Here is a 17,399-nt window from a genome sequence, read left to right on the forward strand (position 1 = left end):
GCCAGGCTCACCAAGAAGCAAAGAGAAAAGACCCAAATAAACAAAATTAGAAATGAAAGAGGTGAAACAGAACAGACCCCACAGACATATGAAGAATCATTAAAAAATAGTATGAGCAACACTATTCCAACAAACTGGTCAACCTAGAAGAACTGAATATATTTCTAGAAAAACACGACCTTCCAAAACTCAACCAGGAGGAATAAAAATAATCTGAATAGGCCAATAACTATGGAGGAAATTGAAGCAGTAATCAAGAAATTTCCAACAAACAAAAGCCTTGGGCCAGACAGCTTCACAGGGAAGTTTTATCAAACATTCAAAGAAGAAATAAAACCTATCTTCCTCAGACTATTCCAAAAAATTTAAGAGGAAGGAGCACTTCCAAGCTCTTTCTACAAAGCCAGCATTACCCTAATCCCAAAACCAGATGAAGACAACACAAAGAAAGAGAATTACAGGCCAATATTCCTCATGAACATAGACGCCAAAATCCTCAACAAAATGCTAGCAAATCGGATCCAGCAGTACATCAGAAAGATCATACACCATGACCAAGTGGCATTTATTCCAGGCATTCAAGGATGGTACAATATCTGCAAATCAATAAATGTGATACACCACATAAACAAACAGAGAGATAAAAATCATATAATCATATCTATTGATGCAGAAAAAGCATTTGACAAAATCCAACACCCGTTCTTGATAAAAACTCTCAGCAAGGTGGGAATAGAAGGATCATACCTCAACATAATAAAAGCCATATATGACAAACTCACAGCCAACATCATACTCAATGGGAAAAAGCTAAAACCATTTCCCCTCAGAACAGGAACAAGACAGGGATCCCACTCTCACCACTCCTGTTCAAGATAGTACTGGAAGTACTAGCCATTGTGATCAGACAAGAAGAAATAAAAGGCATCCAAGTTGAAAAAGAAGTAAAACTGTCCTTATTCACAGATGATATGATTTTGTACATAGAAAACCACAAAGACTCCATCAAAAAACTACTAGACTTAATAAATGAATTGGCAATGTAGCAGGATACAAAATTAACACCCAGAAGTCTATAGATTTTCTATACACCCATAATGAACTCACAAAAAGAGAAATTTAAAAAATAATCCCATTTACTACTGCACCAAAAATATGAAGATACCTAGGAATAAACTTAACCAAGGAGACAAAGAACCTGTACTCAGAAAATTTCAGGACACTAAAAAAAGAAATAGAAGAAGACATTAACAAATGGAAGAATATACCATGTTTATGAATTGGTAGAATCAACATCATTAAAATGTCCAAACTACCCAAAGCAATCTATAAACTCAATGAAATCCCCACTAAAATACCAACGACATACTTCAAAGACCTAGAAAAGATTCTCCAAAAATTCATGTGGAATTAAAAAAAGACCCCGAATAGCTGCAGCAATCTTGAGAAAGAAGAACAATGTTGGAGGGAACACAATACCAGATATCAAGCTATACTACAAAGCCACTGTTCTCAAAACTGCCTGGTACTGACACAAGAACAGACATATAGAACAGTGGAACAGAACAAAGAACCCAGAAATTGACACAAGCCATTATCCTTAATTAATATTTGACAAAGGAGGCAAGAATATACAAAGGATACTAGACAGTCTCTTCAATAAATGGTGTTGGGAAAACTGGACAGATACTTGCAAAAAAATGAAACTAGACCAACACCTTACACCATACACAAAAATAAACTCAAAATAGATAAAGGACTTAAATGTAAGATGAGAAACCATAAAAACCTTAGAAGAAACCATAGGCAGCAAAATAGACATTTGTCGTAGCAATATCTTTACCGATACAGCTCCTAAGGCAATGGAAACTAAGGAGAAAATAAACAAGTGGGACTACATCAAAATAAAAAGCTTCTGTGCCGCAAAAGAAACCATCAGCAAAACAACAAGAAAGCCCACTGCATGGGAGAACATATTTGCCAATGTTATCTCCAATAAGGGTTTAATCTCCAACATTTACACGGAACTCATACAACTAAACAAAAGGAAGATAAACAATCCAATCAAAAAATGGACAAAGGGCCTCAATAGACACTTTTCAAAAGAGGACATTCATAAAACCAAGAGACATATGAAAACATGCTCAAAGTCACTAATCATCTGAGAGATGCAAATCAAAATGACAATGTGGTACCATCTCACACCTGTCAGAATGGCTATCATCATCAAATCAACAAACAACAAGCTCTGGAGAGGATGTGGAGAAAAAGGAACCCTCGTTCACTGCTCATGGGAATGCAGACTGGTGCAGCCATTGTAGAAAACAGTATGGCATTTCCTCAAAAAATTAAAAAAGGAACTCCCAGTTGACCCAGTAATACACTTCTAGGAATATATCCCAAGAAAACAGAAACACCAATCAGAAAGGATATATGCACCCCCTATGTTCATAGCAACACAATTTATAATAGCTAAGATTTGGAAACAGCCTAAATACCCATCAGCAGATGAGTGGATTAAAAAACTCTGGTACATCTACACGATGGAATAGTATGCTGCTGTAAAAAAGAAGGAATTCTTACCATTTGTAACAGCATGGATGGAATTGGAGAGCATTATGCTAAGTGAAATAAGCCAGTCAGTAAAAGATAAATACCACATGATCTCACTCATCTTTGGAATATAAAGAACATTATAAACTGTTGAACAAAAATAGATAGAGGCAAAGAAGCATCGAACAGACTGTCAAAGTATAGTGGGAAGGCAGGGAAGGGTTGGGGCGGGAGGTAAGAGATCAACCAAAGGACTTGTATGCATGCATACAAGCACAACCAATAGATGCAAGACGTGGGGGGAGAGGGTAAGGGCAATTGCCGAGGGGGGAGGAGGCCAGGGGAAGGTCAATGGGGGGAAAAAAGGAGACATATGTACTACTATTTGTAATACCTTAAAGAATAAAATAAAATAAAATCTATATAAATTAGCCAACTATATGAACATTTCCAACTAACCACTAATACAAATACATAGTCACCTTTTTTCTTTTATATAGGAATAACACGTTCATACATGACAGGTGATCCTGGCAAAAAAAAAAAAAATAACCAGAGATATTAAAAATATTCCCAAGTTTTAAAGGTGGTGTGTAATAATTTTAACAACATTCTACATGAATAAAAATCCCTGATTTAATTTCATAATTTTTATGCCAGAAGCATGGTTAGTTTTAATGTTCAATAGGGTAGTAAAGACATGAGGAGTGTGTGTAGGGGCTGGGAGAATGGGGGAAAAGGAGGAAAGGGGAGAGATTTGTAATACTATCAACAATAAAAAGTTTATTAAAAAATAGATATCGGTATTATATACATTGGGTTATTAATAATTAAAGCATTTTGTATACATAGTATCTAAGTGTGGGCAGAAGAAACTTTTAGTATTGATTATTTCCTATGAGTTTTAAACTTTCAAAGTCTTTTTACATAAAAAATGAACTGCACACATTTAAGTGTTTTCTTATAAAACACAATCTTTCTTAAAAAAAAAAAAAAGTAATGATGATTGGTCTCTGTGGTTCCTAGGAATAATTTGTCTTATTTTTCACATAGCATAAAATATATTCTTATACAGGATTTCATTAAGATTCAGCAGTTCTTAAACCATGTTACCAATTAACCATATCCATCCCGAATGTAGCAAAGGTGAACAATCCTCAGAGTGCCCTTTCACTTTATTGCAGTTGAAGTTGCTCCTTTAGGATATTTTTCCACTTCAAGTTGAAGTAGATTGTTAGGATTTTAACAGTGGTTTCATTATGTGGCTTTATTTTTTAAAAATATATTTTTATTGATTTCATAGAGGAAAACAGAGGGAGACAGAGAAAGAAACATCAATGATGAAAGAGAATCATTGATCGGCTGCCTCCTGCACGCCCCCTGCTGGGTATCAAGATAGCAACCCAGACATGTGCCCTTGACTGGAATTGAACCCAGGACCCTTCTGTCCACAGGCCAACGTTCTATCCACTGAGCCAAACCAACTAGGGCTCCTTATGTGGCTTTAAAAGGGGTTTTGCTTTCTTCCACAGTTCAGAGTTTTTAATGAGAAGTTTTCAGAAATTATATAGTCTAAGCATGTTTTAAATAACCAAATGGTCTTTAGTCTTTCAATGTAACTGTCATAAATAAGCATATATACCCAGTATATACTGGAACCAAAGTAAGATTATTTTCTTGCTCCTACAGTCCACTTAATATATTCTTCAGATTTGGTTTTAAGTAGTGACTTTACTAGAGGCAACAAGTCTACACAGCAGCCAAGTGAGATGTATTATTCTTCTTCCTGTGAAAATATTATTAAGTACAGGGAGGCAATCCACCACCATTATACGGTCTTCTATCCTCACCAAATAAGCTACAAGTTTACTTATATTTATCTTTTTCCAGAGAGTTAAAGCTAAATTCAGTCTTAAATTCCTGCTAAATAAAACATGTACTGTTGTTTCATGGTCCAGATAAACCTCAGATTAAAAACACAAAACTGTATTTTGATGATGGGCATTCTGTCTGTGAAAAGCAGAATCGAGAGAACCAAGATGGCGGCATAGGTAAACACCGGAGTTTGCTGCCTCAAAAAACCACTTCAAAAATACAACTAAAAGACGGAACGGACATCACCCAGAACCACAGGAAGGCTGGCTGAGGGGAAATTCTTCAACTAGAAGGAAAGAAAACAGCATATCAAGAATCAGAGGAGGCGCAGTGTGGAAAATACAAAGGTGCGGAGGTGCACGCAGAGCGGGCTGGTGGCTGAGGTCGCGGTTGTCGTTTTCAATCGGGAGGGAGTCTCAGGCTCTGAGCTCCAGTTCCGGGCGAGTCTCTAGGGACCCAGACTCAAACGGGAGAAGCGGGACTGTCTGGCATCAGTCGGAACGTGAGAGCAGCTTTCTCTCTGAGGTTTGCAGCGGTTGCTGGGACTCTGAGAGTCAGAGCCGCTGGGGACGGGACTGAGAGCAGCCATAACTGCTCCCTCCACCTGCCCTGTTGATCCCTTGAGACCCGCCCTGTTGATCCCTTGAGACCTGCCCTGCCCAAGCTCTGCACAGAGCCATTTGCCAGATAGCCTCAGGCAAAGGCTAGATTAGCACCTCACCAGAGGACAGAAGTTTTCCCACTGCAGACACAGCTGACTCTCACAGCCAGTTGGCCTGAGGGTCAAATCCCCCCAGTATTAACTACAACAATCAAGGCTTAACTACAGGAGGACTACGCACAAAGACCACTAGGGGGTGCACCAAGAAAGCATAAAAAAAATGCGGAGACAAAGAAACAGGACAAAATTGTCAATGGAAGATATAGAGTTCAGAACCACACTTTTAAGGTCTCTCAAGAACTGTCTAGAAGCCGCCGATAAACTTAATGAGATCTACAAGAAATCTAATGAGACCCTCGATGTTGTGATAAAGAACCAACTAGAAATTAAGCATACACTGGCTGAAATAAAGAATACTATACAGACTCCCAACAGCAGACCAGAGGAGCGCAAGAATCAAGTCAAAGATTTGAAATGCGAAGAAGCAAAAAACACCCAACTGGAAAAGCAAAATGAAAAAAGAATCCAAAAATATGAAGATAGTGTAAGGAGCCTCTGGGACAGCTTCAAGCGTACCAACATCAGAATTATAGGGGTGCCAGAAGATGAGAGAGAGCAAGATATTGAAAACCTATTTGAAGAAATAATGATAGAAAACTTCCCCTACCTGGTGAAAGAAATAGACTTACAGGTCCAGGAAGTGCAGAGAACCCCAAACAAAAGGAATCCAAAGAAGACCACACCAAGACACATCATAATTAAAATGCCAAGAGCAAAAGACAAAGAGAGAATCTTAAAAGCAGCAAGAGAAAGAAACTCAGTTACCTACAAGGGAATACCCATACGACTGTCAGCTGATTTCTCAACAGAAACTTTGCAGGCCAGGAGGGAGTGGCAAGAAATATTCAAACTGATGAATACCAAGAACCTACAACCAAGATTACTTTATCCAACAAAGCTATCATTCAGATTTGAAGGTCAGATAAAGAGCTTCACAGATAAGAAAAAGCTAAAGGAGTTCATCACCACCAAACCAGTATTCTATGAAATGCTGAAAGGTATCCTTTAAGAAGAGGAAGAAGAAGAAAAAGGTAAAGATACTAATTATGAACAACAAATATGCATCTATCGACAAGTGAATCTAAGAATCAAGTGAATAAATAATCTGATGAACAGAATGAACTGGTGATTATAATAGAATCAGGGACATAGAAAGGGAATGGACTGACTATTCTTGGGGGGGAAAGGGGTGTGGGAGATGCGGGAAGAGACTGGACAAAAATCGTGCATCTATGAATGAGGACAGTGGGTTCGGAGTGAGGGCGGAGGGTGGGTTGGTAACTGGAAAAAGGGGAGTTATGGGGGGGGGAAGAGGAGCAACTGTAATAATCTGAACAATAAAGATTTAATTAAAAAAATAAAAATAAAAAGCAGAATCACTGGAGTTCGGTAAATATGTTCGATTATCATGGTGTAATTTTTCAGGCAGGTAGGCTGCACAAGCTGGTTTATTATCATTATTGGCCATGTCACAGCCCCCACTTCTAGGGAATATTTCTTTTTCTAACAAGGATTTGAAAAAGGTTGACGAATAAGTCCTCTGTGGTAAGCAACCTTACATAGTTTATCTGGGCTTTTCACCGCTTATCCAACTGTTTCGTTTATGTAAGCAATCAACTCTTTTGGAGATTTCTTAACCCCCTTCATGTTCTTATTATTGAAATTAGAGTTCTTTTTTTAATAAGATCAATGGACTTATCCTCAATAGTATCACAAAAGTTCAATTTTTTAACATTGTTGGTTTCAGATACCATAATTTCTTTTTTGTTTTATTTATTGATTATGTTTTAATTAAATTTGTTGGGTGGCATTGGTTGACAAAACTATACATGTTACAATTGTACAAGTGAATAAAACATCTGCACATTGCATCCTGCGTGATCACCTCAAATAAAATCTCTTTCCATCCCCATCCCCCCTTGCCCACCTCCACTAAGCTCCCACCCCTTTTCCCTCTGGCTATCAGCACACTGTTGTCTGTGTCTATGTGTTATGTATATATGTTTTGGGGGATTTGGCCATAGATTATTATGCTAAGTTAAGTAAACCAGTCAGAGAAAGAGAAATATCATGTGATCTCACTTATATTTGGAATCTAATGAACAAAATAAACTGACAAACAAAATAGAAACACAGGGAACAGACTGGTAGCTGTCACAGAGGAGGAGGGTTGGGGACAGGATGAAAGATGCCATAATCTCTTACATATGGGCACCTCATGGTACCTGGCACCTCAGCTCAGCCCTGGTACTGACAAACTCTGCCTGGAAGTCTAGAGAGTCCCTTGGCTCCCTGACAGACCCACACTCATACCCATTCAAATGAAGCCTGCCTCAATTGCTCCCCCATGGGTGTCTGGGGTTTTTATTTTTCCAACAGAGATATTACAAAGTTACAAGCAAGCAAAAATTATGTTGACAGAGAAATTTCTATCTTGGCAGGTTAATAAAAGAGATACAGAAAAGTTTCTGAAAATATTTCGTGTTTGAGTTTTCTGTCCTGACTTAAATAGCCTAAGCCTTGAGTGCCATGTGTTTTTGGTAATGATTTAGCAAGCCCACTGGTTGAGAGATGAAGGCTGATGTACGGCCCCACCCCTGCAAGAGGAAGGACAAGTATGTTCTTCTGTAAACTGGTAAATGGAGTACCTAAAATTTTATCTTATACTAGTGACCCAGCGTGCGAAATTGCGTGAGACCTGGGACCCCGGGGCTCCTCAATGGATTTCCCCAAAGAGGTAGGCCGGAGCCACGAGTCCCACCTCCACTGCATGTGCAGCCACGGGACCCCCAGACCTCACCATGTGGAGTGGCCACCGGCCTGCCTCTGTGGCGCACAGCTGAGGGACCTCCAGGCCCCACCCACCCGTGCACACGCACTGCACACTCAGCCTTCTTGTGACAGCATGAGGGCATCATGGCATGAGGGCGTGACGACCACCTAGGCTATTATTAGTATAGATTCTCCCAGATTCCAGCTTTCCCAGCATTAGTCAGGTAGTTCTGATTTTTATTGAAGGGAAGAGCTATCTAAAGATTTTATTTCCTGGAGAAGAAGATGGGAGCCGGCAGGACAGCAGTGAGGGAGAGAATGTAAGTGAGTAAGGAGTAAAAGGGGCATGTGTGGACATGTGTAGTGTGTGCATGTGTGAGTGAAGGACAGTTAGATCTTGCAGGAGTCTCAGGGCGGGCTGACAGAACAGGATGGGGAGCCCCTGCTACCGCTGCAGGCACTCCCTTGGTTGCATGGCTCTGGAACAGAAACCATGACATCTTAAAGGGGAGAGGAGCCGCAACTAGGAGCCCAGCCTCACCACCACCCAGACTCACCTTGGACACCACCTGGGACCCTGCAGACACTCCAGCCAAAGTCGTGCTGCCACAACCGCAGACCCACAGAACCCGGGATGCCTGCCTTCCTAGCCGTCAGCTCCTGGACCCCTCAGTGGTGCTGCTCCAGCAGCAGACCCTACAATTCCTGCTTCCCTGGTCACAGCATTCTGGACCCCTTGGAGAGTTGCTGAGTGTACATCTTTCCAGCCAAGGGCATACTGCTCCAGCAGCAGATCCGAAGACTACCACTTTCCTGGCTGCTGGCTCCTGGTGCCCTTCGTGATTAGTAGAGTGAACCCACCCTGGCTAGAGTCCTGCTACATCATCTGCAGACTCCCAGATGCCTGTACCTGCCGCCCCCCCCCCCAACACAGGCTCTGGGACCCTCTCAGTGATTTACAGAGTAATGTCACCCTGTCAAGAGTCACACCACACCAGCTAGAGTCTTACTACACCAGCCACTGGCCCTAGGACCCCCATCACCCAGGCCATGGACTCCAGGACCCCACAGTGATCCACAAGCCAGTGAGACCTCAGGCTTTCCTTGCCACAAGAGCCAGAACCACAAGAACATCCACAACAGCTTGCACTATGAGCCAGGGGTGAATCACATGGTCAACCTGTGATAAAAATTCATCCACAGATGAGAAACTAACATTCAAGCCCCAACTATATCAGGATAACCCAAATAACTCAAGTAGTGGGCTCCACCAGATCACCCAGCTCAGGAGATCTGAGAGACTGCACCACCGAATCCCACAAATCACCAACTACATGGGACTGAGAGGGTGTACTCCTTAGGACCACCCCCAAAAGAACCTGGGTAGCATAGCAGTTGGATCTAGAAAAAATTACAACAGGACAGCAAAAATGGGGAGATGAAGAAACAATACCCAAAGGACAGAAAAAGAGGAATCGCCAGAAAAGGAATTAAATGAAATGGAGGTAAGTAATTTGTTAGAGAAAGAATTAAGAGGGATGGTTAGAAGGTTGCTCAAACATCTGGATGAAAAATACACACAATTCAATGAGAATTACAAGGAGTTGAATGAGAATTTCACCAACATGAATAAGAATCAAGAGGAAATGAAGAATGACATAGCTGCAGTAATGAACACAATGGAAGGTCTCAAAAGAAAACTGGAAGAAGCTGAGGACCAAATTAGCATGTTAGATGACAAGGTAGAAAAATTAAAAAATACCCATGCAGAATAGCAACTGAAAAAAAAAAAAAACTTAAAAAGCAAGAGGAGAGCCTAAGGGAGCTTTGGGACAACATGAAACAAAACAAAAGCCACATAATAGGGGTGCCATAAGTAGAGGAAACTGAGCAAGAAATAGAAAATCTGTTTGAGGAAATGACAGAAAAATTCCCTGACTTTGGGGGAAAAAAAATCACATAAGTCCAAAAAGCATAGCACACAGGTCTTAACCAAGATAAACCTAAAGAGACCAACATCAAGACACATTGTAATTAAATGGCAAACATCAATGACAAATTAAGAATCTTAAAGGCTGCCAGAGAGAGATGGAAAGTTACCTACAAGGGATTTCTATTAGACTATCAACTAATTTCTCAACAGAAACCTGTCAGGTCAGAAGGGATTGGAATGTAGAATACAAAGTGATGCAAAGAAAGGGGCTGAATCCAAGCATACTCCATCCAGCAAGGCTGTCATACAAAATTAAAGGTGAAATCAAGAGCTTCACAGACATAGAAAGGCTAAGGGAGTTTATTGCCACCAAGCCAGCAACACAAGAAATGCTAAAAGGACTGATTTAAAGAAGAAAAAGAAAAGGAGGAAGGAACACAGGCATAAAGAACAAAAATGGCAACAAACAAGTATCTATTAATAATAACCTTAAAAGTAAATGGAATAAATTCTCCAATCAAAAGACACAGCATAGCTGAATGGATAAGAAAACATGACCCATGTATATGCTGTCTACAAGAGACTCACCTTAGAACAAATGACTCACACAAACTGAAAGTGAAGGGATGGGAAAAAAATTCTTCAGGCAAATAGAAATGAAAAAAAAAAAGCTGGGGTACTTTTATATCTGACAAAATAGACCTCAAAGTGAAGGCCATAACAAGAGATAATGAAGACCATTTTATAGTTCTAAAGGGATTGATACAAGAGAATATAACTCTGGTAAACATATATGCACCCAATGCAGGAGCATCCAAATACATAGAAAAACTTCTGGAATATATCAAGGGAGAGATAGATCAACAGCAAGACATAGTAGGAGGCTTTAATAATCCATTGACATCATTGGAAAAATTTTCTAGACAAAAAATCAAGAAGGAAACAGCAATCCCAAATGACTCACTATATCAGATGAAAATAATTGACATCTTCAAAACATTTCACCCCAAAGCTACAGAATATACATTCGTCTTAAGTGCACATGGGATATTTTCAAAGACAGACCACATGTTAGTATATAGACAAGAAGATTAAAATCATATCAAGCATCTTCTCAGATCACAATGGCATGAAATTAGAAATCAACCACAATAAAAACAATAATAAGCAATAAAACATATGGAGGCTAAAAAACATGCTATTAAACAATGAATAGGTTACCAAAGAGATTAAATAATAAATAAAAAGCATCCTGAAAACAAATGACAATGAAGAAAGCACAACAACCAAAAAATCCATGGGATACAGTGAAAGCAATCCTCAGAGGGAAGTCCATAGCACTACAGGCCTACCTCAAAAAAAATAAAATAAAATAAAATAAAAAGAAAAACTTGAAATAAGTGATCTAATCCTACAACTTAAAGAATTAGAAAGAGAGCAACTTGAAAAACCCAGAGTAAGTAGAAGAAAGGAAATAATAAAGCTCAGAGCAGAAATAAATGACATAGAAAAAAATCAATAAAACCAAGAGCTGGTTCTTTGAAAGGATAAACAAGATTGATGAACCTCTTGCCAAACTCACCAAGAAACAAAGAGAATCCAAATAAACAAAATTATAAATGAAAGAGTTGAAGTAACAACAGACCCCACAGAGATAAAAATGATCATAAAAAATACTATGAACAACTCTACTCATATAAACTGGACAACCTTGACCAAATGGACATATTCCTAGAAAAATACAATCTTCCAAAACTCAATCAGCAAGAATCAGAAAACCTGAGTAGAGTGATAACTACTGATGAAATAGAAACAGTAATAAAAATAAAAAATAAAAAACTCCCAGCAAAGAAAAGCCCTGGTTTGGATGGCTTCACAGGGGAGTTTTACAAACATTCAAAGAAGAACTAACACCTTCCCTCCTCAAACTCTTCCAAAATATTCAGAAAGATTAAACACTTCCAAGCTCTTTTTATGAAGACAGCGTTACCCTAATTCCAAAACCAAATATAGTCGCTACAAAGAAAATTATAGACCAATATCCCTGATGAACATAGATGTTAAAATCCTTAATAAAATTCTAGCAAATGGATCCAGCAATGCAGTAGAGAGATCTTAGACCATGAACAAGTGGGATTTATTCCAAGAATGCAAGGCTGGTAAAATATCCACAAATCAATAGTTGTGATACATCACATAAACAAACTGAGAGATGAAAACCACATGACCATATCAATAGATGTAAAAAAAAGCATTTGACAAAATCCAACACGCTTTTTTGATAAAATTTCTCAAAAAGTGGAAATAGAGGGATCATACCTCAACATAATAAAAGCTACATATGACAAACCTACAGTGAACATCATTCTCAATAGACAAAAGCTAAAACCATTTCCTATAAGAGCAAGAACAAGACAGGAATGCCCACTTTCACCACTCCTGTTTGACATAGTACTAGAAGTGGAACCATAGTGATCAGATAAGAAGAAATAAAAGGCATCCAAATTAGAAAGGAGGAAATAAAACTGAACACTATTTACAGATGACATGATATTGTACATAGAAAACCCTAAAGACTCCATCAGAAAACTATTAGATTTAATAAATGAATTCAGCAATGTAGCAGGATATAAAATTAATACCCTGAAATCGATAGCATTTTTAAAAAAATATATTTTATTGAATTTTTTACAGAGAGGAAGGGAAAGGATAGAGAGTTAGAAGCATCGATGAGAGAGAAACATTGATCAGCTGCCTCCTGCACACCCCCCACTGGGGATGTGCCCACAACCAAGGTACATGCCCTTGACCGGGATCGAACCCGGGACCCTTCAGTCCACAGGCCACGCACTATCCGCTGAGCCAAACTGGTCAGGGCAATCTATGGCATTTTTATACACCAATAATGAACTCTCAGAAAGGGAAACCAAACAAACGACCCCATTTACCATTACAACAAAAAATTTAGATATTTAGGGATAAACTTAATCAAGAAGGTAAAAGACTTGTACTTGGAAAACTACAGGACATTGAAAAAAGAGATAGAGATAGATATATGCAAGTGAAAGAATATACTATGTTTATGGATTGGTAGACTCAGCATCATTAAATTGCCATATTACCCAAAGCAATCTATAGATTCAATGCAAACCCTATCAAAATACCAACAGCTTATTTAACAGACTTAGAACAAATATTCCAAAAATTTCTATGGAATCAAAAAAGATCCCGAATAACCACAGCAATCTTGAGAAACAAGAACAATGTTGGAGGGATTATAATACCAGGTGTCAAGTTATACTACAAAGCCACTGTACTCAAAACATTCAGGCACTGGCACAAGAACAGGCATATAGACCAATGGAACAGAACAGAGAACCCATAAATCGACCCAAACCATTATGCTCAATTAATATTTGACAAAGAAGGCAAGAGCACACAATGGTGTCAAGACAGTCTCTTCAATAAATGGTGTTGGGAAAATAAGAACAGAAACATGCAAAAAAATGAAATTATACCATCAACTTACACCATACACAAAAATAAACTCAAAATGGATAAAAGACTTAACTGTAAGTTGTGAAACCATAAAAATCCTAGAAGAAACCATTGGCAGAAAACTCTCAGACATCTCTCCTAGCAATATGTTTATGGTTACATCTCCTAGGACAATGAAAATTAAAGAGAAAATAAACAAATGGGACTACATCAAAATAAAAAGCTTCTGCACAGCAAAAGATACTATCAATAAAATAATAGGAGAGCCCACTCCATGGGAGAACATATTTGCCAATGATACATCCGATAAGGGGTTAACTTCCAAAATCTATAGGGAACTCATACAACTTAACAAAAGGAAGATATTCCAATTAAAAACTGGGCAAAGGACCTAAATAGATACTTCTCCAATATGGACATACAGAAGGCCAAAAGGCATATGACAAAAATGTTCAAACTCACTAATCATTCGAGAGATGCAAATCAAAACAATGAGGTACCACCTCACACCTGCTAGCATGTCTATCATCAACAAATCAACAAACAACAAGTGTTGGCAAGGATGTGGAGAAAATGGAATGCTGGTACCTTGCAATTGGGAATGCAAACTAGTGCAGCCTTTGTAGAAAACAGTTTGGAGTTTCATTCACACAAAATAAAGCCTTTCCCAGAGTAAGAGGGAGATGAAATAGTGCTAAGGCACATGAGTTTACAGGTTCCCCAGCCTATATGTGTAGCTGTCAATTAAAACAATAGAGCATGTTTCTTACTTGCACACCAGGCAGCCCTGCCCAGATCAAGAGAAGAATCATCCAGGCTCTGATGTGGGTACCCAGAGGGCTATCCAACCTTAACCAGAGTTCATAGAAGCTCATACACACCAGGCTTCCCTGCTGCAACCCATTCCTTCTTGCCAGGTGGAACCCCAGGCACCACTGGTGCCAACCTCAACTCCATCCTACCTCCCCAAACCACCTGAAAAACAATTCAAACAAAGGCTACTGCTTCACAAGACCACTTTGACTTTAACATTGAGAGAGAGCGCTAATATAACTCATGGAAATAGACACCAAAAATTAAACAAAATGGGGATGCAGAAGAATATGCCCAAAAGGAATAAAAAAGAAGACATCTTAGGGAAAAACCCTAATGAAACAGAGATAAAAGAAATGGTCATAAGGATGCTCATCAAATTTTAGAATAGAATAGAGAAATTCAGAGAGTATTTCAACAAAGAGAACATATAATAAAGAACCAAGCAGAGATAAAAATACAATAACTAAAATGAAGTCTATATTGCAAGTAATTGACAGAAGGTTAGTTAATACAGTACAACCAATTAACCAACTGGAAGACTATCTAGTAAAAATCACTGTATCAAACAGCAAAATAAAAAAAGAATTATTTAGAAATGAAGATGATATAAGGGACTTCTGAGAAAACATCAACTTATAGGGATTCCAGAAGAAAATGAGAGAGAGAAATGGGCAGAAAGGATAGTTGAATAAATAATGGCTGGAAACCTTTGTAACCTGGGAAAGGAAACAGACATCCAGGTCCATAAAGGACAGAGAATTCCATAGAAGATAAAACCAAAGAGTGCTACACTAAGGCAAAGCATAATTAAATGGTAATACTTAAAGATAAAAGAAATCCTGAAGACAGTAAGAAGGAAACAAAAGGTCATATACAATGGACACCTCATAAGGATATCAGATTACTTCTCAGCAGCAATTTTAGAGGTCTCATGAGAGTGGCAGAAAATATTTAAGTACTGAAAGGAAGGAACCCACAACATATAATACTATACCTGGCAAGGTTATTATTCAGAATTAAAGGAGAGATAAAACTTCAGAGAAAAGCATGCTAAAGTAGTTCACCACCACTAAATTGGCTTTACAAGAAATGTTAAAGGGTCTTTTTTATGCAGAAAAAAATGTTATACTCAGAAATAAGAAAATATATTTTAAAATATCATTTGTAAAGACAAATATATTTAAAAATACAGTGAATCAACTACTATGATATAGTCCCATTTATTTATTTTTCTTTACTTCCCTTGCTTTTGGGGTGAAATTAATAAAATCTTCTCTAAGACCAAGGTCCATAAATTTAGTACCTATATTTTCTTCTATGTAATTTATTGTTTCAGGTCCTATATTTATATATTTGATCCATTTTGAATTAATTTTTGTACATAGGGACAAACTGTATTCTAGTTTCAGTCTCCTGCATGTGGCTTTCCAATTGTCTCAGCACCATTTACTGAAGAGGCTTTTATTTACCCATATAAATGTGTGTTTATTTCTGGACTTTCAATTATGTTCCATTGTTGTGTGTCTGTTTTTCTGCCAATACCATGTTGCTTTGATTATGGTCTCTTTGTGGTATCATTTGAAGTCAGGGACTGTGATAACTCCAGCTTTATTCTCTTTTTTTCCCCTCAGGATTGCTTTAGCTATTCAAGGTCTTTTATGGTTCCATACAAATCTAATGATTTTTGTTCTCCATATTTAAAAGATGTCATTGGGCCCTAGCCGGCTTAACTCAGTGGATAGAGCGTCAGTCTGCAGACTGAAGGGTCACAGGTTTGTTTCTGGTCAGGGGCATATGCCTGGGTTGTGGGCTTGATCCCCAGTGGGGGGCATGCAGGAGGCAGCCAATCAATGATTCTCTCTCATCATTGATGTTTCTCTCTCTCTTTCCCTCTCACTTCTTCTCTGAAATCAATAAAAATATTTTTTTAAAAAGATGTCATTGAAATTTTGATGGCTTCTGAATAGCAAAAGAAACCACAAACAAAATAAAAAGGCAACTATCTGACTGGGAGAATATATTTGCAAACAGCTCTGACAAGGGGTTAATATCCAAAATATACAAAAAAACTCATACAACTCAACACCAAATAAGCAATCCAATTTTAAAAATGGGCAGAAAAAGGAGAAAGCAGAACATGGCATGGGCAGGTTGAGAGTGTGGGTGTGTGAATGAGTGAACGAGAGAGAGAGAGAGAGAGAGAGAGAGAGAGAGAGAGAGAGAGAGAGAGGATCTGTTTGTGGGAGAGGAAGCTTAGGGTGATTACTGGGGTGCTCCAGGTAGAGGAGCTGCCACTGTGGAGTGCTACTTGGCCAGGTATTTCTCTCCACTTCAGGGAAGAGCACACCATTTTGAGCCACTGGGTCCTCTGGGGGAGGAGGCTGTGGAGAGCAACCCTGCCCCAGCTCCCCTAGGCCACTAACAGATGCTCACAGCCCCACAGCTGAGATATGACCTGACACTCCCTGGACTCAAAGACCTGCCACAGAGACTGGATGCACCTAACCAGGTACCACCAGACCAGCATCACCACTGTGACCTGGTGTGACCAGTCAGTCATCTCTGAATACACAGACTCTCCCCCACAAACCAGCCCACCTCACCTGGCTCCCCAGATTACCAGGCTGCTAAAATGGAAGACAAAGAAACAACCCAAAAATGAAAGGAAAGGAGGGATTATCAGAAAAGGAGCTCAATCAAATGGAGGCAAATAATATTTTGGATAAAGAATTCAACTAATGTTTATAAGGATGCTCAAACATCTCAATGAACATTACAGGCAACTTAATGAAAATTATAAGGAGTTGAATGAGAAAAACACCAACATGAATAAGAATCAAGAGGAGCCTGGCCGGCATGACTTAGTGCCGTTGTGCATTGACCTATGAACCAGGAGGTCATGATTAGATTCCCAGTCAGGGAACATGCCTGGGTTGCAGGCTCCATCCCCAGTAGGGGGTGTACAGGAGGCAGCCAATCAATGATTCTAATCATTGATGTTTCTATCACTCTTTCCTCCCTTCCTCTTTGCAATCAATTTGAAAAAAGAATCAAGAGTAAATGAAGTGTGACATAGCTATAATAAAGAACTTGGAAGGATTCAACAGTACACTAGAAGCTTAGGACAGAATCTGTGAGTTAGAAGACAAGGTAGGTAAAAACACCCATGCAGAGCATCAACTGAATTTTAAAAAAGTTAAAAAGCAGGAGGAGAGCTTAAGGGAGCTTTGA

The 17,399-nt window shown here is 38.9% G+C and overlaps 1 pseudogene; it reads right to left on the reverse strand.

Moving 5' to 3' along the window:
* Nucleotides 1-4,222: 4,222 nt before the first annotated feature.
* LOC118650527 lies at nt 4,223-6,903 on the reverse strand (annotated as a pseudogene).
* Between the last annotated feature and the right edge of the window lie 10,496 nt (nt 6,904-17,399).

Source organism: Myotis myotis, unplaced genomic scaffold (assembly GCF_014108235.1).
Source record: "Myotis myotis isolate mMyoMyo1 unplaced genomic scaffold, mMyoMyo1.p scaffold_m19_p_3, whole genome shotgun sequence".
In the NCBI taxonomy this organism is placed as follows: domain Eukaryota; kingdom Metazoa; phylum Chordata; class Mammalia; order Chiroptera; family Vespertilionidae; genus Myotis; species Myotis myotis.